The sequence below is a fragment of the Orycteropus afer genome, unplaced genomic scaffold (genome assembly GCF_000298275.1).
Source record: "Orycteropus afer afer isolate SDZICR_OR568_19922 unplaced genomic scaffold, OryAfe1.0 scaffold00235, whole genome shotgun sequence".
NCBI classification, from domain to species: Eukaryota; Metazoa; Chordata; class Mammalia; order Tubulidentata; family Orycteropodidae; genus Orycteropus; species Orycteropus afer.
The window spans coordinates 716,351-721,536 of NW_006921822.1; positions in this window are offsets into that span (position 1 = coordinate 716,351).

Below are 5,186 nucleotides of genomic sequence, written 5' to 3' on the forward strand. Positions count from 1 at the left end.
GGTTTTCAGACTCCAGGTCTTTGCACATTTCATTATAGTAATTGGCTTTGTCTACTCGAGCTGCTCTTTGAAATCTTCTATTCAGCCCTTTTACCTTTTCATTTCTTCCATTTGCTTTTGCTATTCTCCGCTCAAGGGCAAGGTTCAGAGTCTCTTCTGTCATCCACTTTGGTCTTCTCTTCTTTTCTTTTCTTTTTAGTGATCTCTTGCCGTCCACTTCTCAAGGAATTGGCCAGGGAAAACCTTATGAATAGCAAAGAAATTACCGGTCTTACCATGGAGAATAACTACATTCAGCTGCCCAGCCACTCAAGTAGGCCCAACCAAGTGGACAAACTTAACTACCACATTGTGTGTAAGGTTTGAATGAGGACATGGTGGGGAACAAGGGTGGAGAGGCAGATGTGGTTGGATCATGGAGATCCTCATGGGGTGAGGTGAGGATTTGATGCTTTTTCTCCTCAGTGTAGTAAGAACCCAGCACAGGCTTTTATTCCTTCTCCCACCCCTCAAAGGCAGTGATATGGTTCACTTGGCCCTTTAAGAGGTTCACTGTGGTGACTGTGTGGAGATAAATGCTATCAGCTCTTCAGCCTCAAACTTTAGCAGCTGCAGTGCCCTGCCAGGCAGACCTGGCATAATTCACAGAGACCACAGGCAATGCTTGGGGCCAACTTGGCAGCAACAGGAGAGGGCTCAACTGCATTTTGATCAAGTTTCACTAGATTTGCCAAAGCTATGTCACATATTTTCTCAGGTACTTGACAAGCCAAGGGCAAAGGAGGACACAGCCAGAGGTAAAAAGGAAGAAGTAAATAGCACAAGTAGTCAAACTGCCGGGACTCTGGCACCGACCTGGGTTGCTGTTCATGAAATCTAGGAAAAGGGAGCAGAGTTCAGGGCACTCATCATCCACCAACTGCCAAGGTTGCAGACCAGTGTTCATGACGACCAGTTGAGCCCAAGGCAAGGATCTCATCTTCAGAATGCAGACTTTCTACCCCATGTATTGTACTTTCTCCCAGAACTGGTGTTACAGTGGTTAAAGTGCTCAACTACTAACCAAAAGGTTGGTAGTTTGAAACCCGCAGCCACCCTGCAGGAGAAAGAGGAGATATATAGCCTCGGAAACCCTATGTGGCAATTCTATTCTGTCCTATAGGGTTGCTATGAGTTGAATCCAACCCAGTGGTGGTGGTTTTTGGTTTGGGTCTCAGCACTGGGAGAAGACACCTATGTACCCACACCATGATCCTTCAAATCCCTCCTGCTGGCCAGAAAAGAAAGATGAGATGAAGCCAGATGCCATCTCTTTGAGATATCGAAAAGATGTACATCATGAAATGGTTCTCCCAAATAAAGGACAATATGCATGGAAACAATGTTCTATCCAACTATATTGGAAAGAAATCCGAAAAACTAATCTTTTAACTATTCTTTTATATATACAGCTTTATGCTGTACCTTGACTACCCTTTGTCAGCATGCAGGGAATTTTTTCAAATTAAGTTGGCTATCATGCCCCCGTTGTTCTGGTCAGTTGTCCTCAAGTTGGCCCTGACTCTTTGCAACTCCATGCACAATGCAGTGAAAGTTGCCTGGTCTAGCACTATCCCCATAATTGGTTCTAGATCAGACCTCTATGATCCATAGTGTTTTCAGTGGCTGATATTCTAAAATAGCTCACCAGGCCTTTTTTCCTTGCCCATCTTAGCTGGAAATTCTGCTAAAATCTGTTCGACATCATAACAACATGCAAACCTCCACTGACAGATAGGTGGTAACTGTGCACAAGACCTCTCGTTTTGGCTAAATCCTTTCCTTCATTGGATCAGTCCATTTCACGTCTGTGGGCCTTTCACCTCTCCAGCAGCACACAGTATCTGGCAGTGTCACTCTGTTTTGTGACAATGCTCATTTACCTCTAGTTTAGAGATTAATAGGTTCAACTTCTTTATTCTATTAACACTGTCATTTTCTCGAGGGGATATTAGAACTAAATGTTTTATAAGGAAAGTGACTCTACTTTGGGCAGGAAGGTATAAGGGGACACTAAATTATTTTAATGTCTTCAGCTGTCCAGTCTGCATGTGGACCCCTTCTTTCTTACCCTGTAATGGTGATTCCTAAAGTAAGTTTCACTGGTCTTTCTAAAGCTTGGGGACAGGGTAATGTGGGAGAACCAGAAGGCAGGGGTTCTAGATCTGAGTGAGTTTCCAGGCTGACACTGCCCATCTCTTTCTCAATTATATTACTCCTCTTCACAGTGTCTGTCCCTTCTTTTATCAAATGAAGGGTTGTACTTGCTCAGCACATAGGCCCTCTTTAGCTCTAGGGTATTTTTGAACTTCTAAGAATGTGTGCATTCTTACCTGTTTGACTTCCTGAGTTTCATATTCCTGTGGAAACAAGTCCTACATATGACAAAGCAGTAATGATATTTTCTCAGCCTATGCTCTGTTCCACCACAGTGCCAGGGTGAAAGCTTCAAAGACTGGGATTCTCCCATACATTCTCTAGGATAAACAGTGCACCTTGTTTTTGTTTTTATTTGTCACTGTTGAGTTATTGATTCATGGTGACCTTATGTATAACAGAAGGAAATGATGCCCATCATGATAGCCCATCATGCACCATCTTCATGATTGTTGGCATATTTGAGGCCATTGTGGTAGCTATTATGTCAAATCATGTCTTGGAGGGCATCCTTCATTTTCACTGACCCTAATCCTTGCCTATATCCATGCTGAAAGAAGACTTGCCTCACATGATCAGACCAGAATGGGATAGATATCAAATAATGCAAAGCAGAGACTCAGTGCCTGTTCACTACAGATAACAAATGTTGTCATAGAAATTTCAGGCATTGTTTGTTAAGAGTAGAAATTGTCCAAACTAGATGGAAAAGTGCTTTAAATTGGTACTCAGTAGGTACCTGTGGGAAATGAGTGACCGTCTCCGGTCCTCTTTGGAAGAAGGCTGGATGGGAGTAATAACACATATTAATAAGAATTAAACAAAGAATAAATGTCTCCAGCAACAAAGCCAATCCTGGAGCATGTCATTTCCAGCACCATAATGATTTCCATGATACAGCTTTTAGCTCCTCTGAAAATGACAATGTATCACCCTGAACATCAAATACCTTAAGAGGCATCTTCTGCATTCTTATCCTTTAACAACCAGCTCATATGTCATCATTTCTGTGACTTTTCTCAATGTCATTTGAAAATGACACTTGTATATTTTTACATTCTAGGGCCTCCTAAAGAATTTATAAATCTCTCCTCAGGGCTCCTATTGCATCTTGCTTTTACATCCGTAAAGCACTTATAATATATTTTTAAAAGTTGGTTATCCTTTCTGTCCTTCTAGATAGTGAACTTTCTGAAAGCAAGACCACGACATAGAAGCTACACAATAAATGTTTGAATGAATGAGTTAGTTCTCCTTTCTTTATCACTCATTCCTTATTTATCTTAGGCTTCCAAAGACTTTTTGACTCAACTTACTACCAGACTGAGGCTCTGTCTGTCCCCATCTGCCTATCTATTCTATGATATTATGAACAGCAGTTAAACATTGTCATTTTATTGCCTTCAGGCATAAGAGCTGCCAGGATATAGAACCAGTAAGCTTCAAAAACCATATATGAAGATCTAGTGTTTTAATAAGAGGATTTAAAAGTATTAAATATTTGTCTTAACTGTTATTTTATCCATATTTCAAAGATTTTTTTATTTTTATGTATCCTGAAATTGTTGACAGTTCACAGATGCGAAAAGACTACGATACTGTCATTGTTGCTGTATAACATAGAGTCAATTCTGACCCACAGCACGGATCCTACAGGGCAGAGTAGAACTGTCCCATATGATTTCCTAGGATGTAATCTTTGTGGGAGCACAGCATCAGGTCTTTTCTCCCATGAAGCATTGGTGGGTTCAAACTGCCAACATTTTACTTAGCAGCTGAGAGCTTAACTGTTATGCCATCATGGCTCCTACAAGACCACCATAGCATCATGAATGTTATGTAGTCTATATTAGAAGAGCTGTCCTCCTGTTTACTAGAAAAGTAATTCTCCTGTAGCTCTGGTTTTGACCAATTCCTTTTAAATAAAATGAAACTGTTTTTTCTCTCCTATTATTTAAATGACAATCCAGTAAAAATAGTGAGTAAATTATGTTTTCAAAATACATTCTGTAGCACAACTTCCCCATCAGCTACTGAATCTGTTGTGCAGTAGAATGGTGAAGTAAGCGGATTTATCCAAAGTGCCTAAATGCCTCCTTGTTCATCTTTTCTTCCTGCCTCTGTGCTAGAATCTAGCCTGTGTTGCATTCTTTCTGAATCATGATCATGGTTAATCATTACCTATGTCTCATCCCCAAGGAAATCTCCTCAGAGTATGTAGGATGAATAATTGAACAAGACAGGAGACATAGGCATATATCATGATGAGATGGCAAAGAGGGAAGCTGACCTTTTAAGCAATGTTCCTGCCCTCAAATAACATGAGGTAGGCCACCATCCTTGAAGAAGGTATGATGAATGTGAGCATAACTAAGTGATAGCTATAAGGGGATGGAGAAATGTCAGAGTATTTTTGAATAAAGTTTTTAGCTTCATTTATTTTTTCCATTCTTCCTTCCTTTTGCAAATACTTACTGAGCACTTACTAGGACCTAGGCACTGTCCTAGGCTCTGGGGAAAAAGCAATGGCTAAGACCAAGTTCCTACACCCTCATGGAACATACATTTGGGTAGAAGAGAGAGATAATAAGTAAACAAATAAATATGTAACTTAAGGAAGAGACTAATATAGAGAATGACTAGGGGATAAGCCAGTTGAGAAGTAAGTTGTAAAGATCATGGGGAGGCAATCAAGAGATGTGTTATGTAGAAAGTAAAATTATAATTTTGCAACAACAGCAATGACAACTAAAAAATATGAATATGGTTCTACAGGGAGATATGCATGCATATATACACATATATACATATATATACACATATATGCATGTATATCTCCCTGTAGAACCATACTCATATTTTTTGGTTGTCATTGCTGTTGTTGCAAAATTATAATTTTATTTTCTACATAACACATCTGTATAAGAAGCTCTGGTAGCATAGTGCCTAAGGCACTTGATTGCTAACCAGAAGGCTGGCGGTTCAAACCC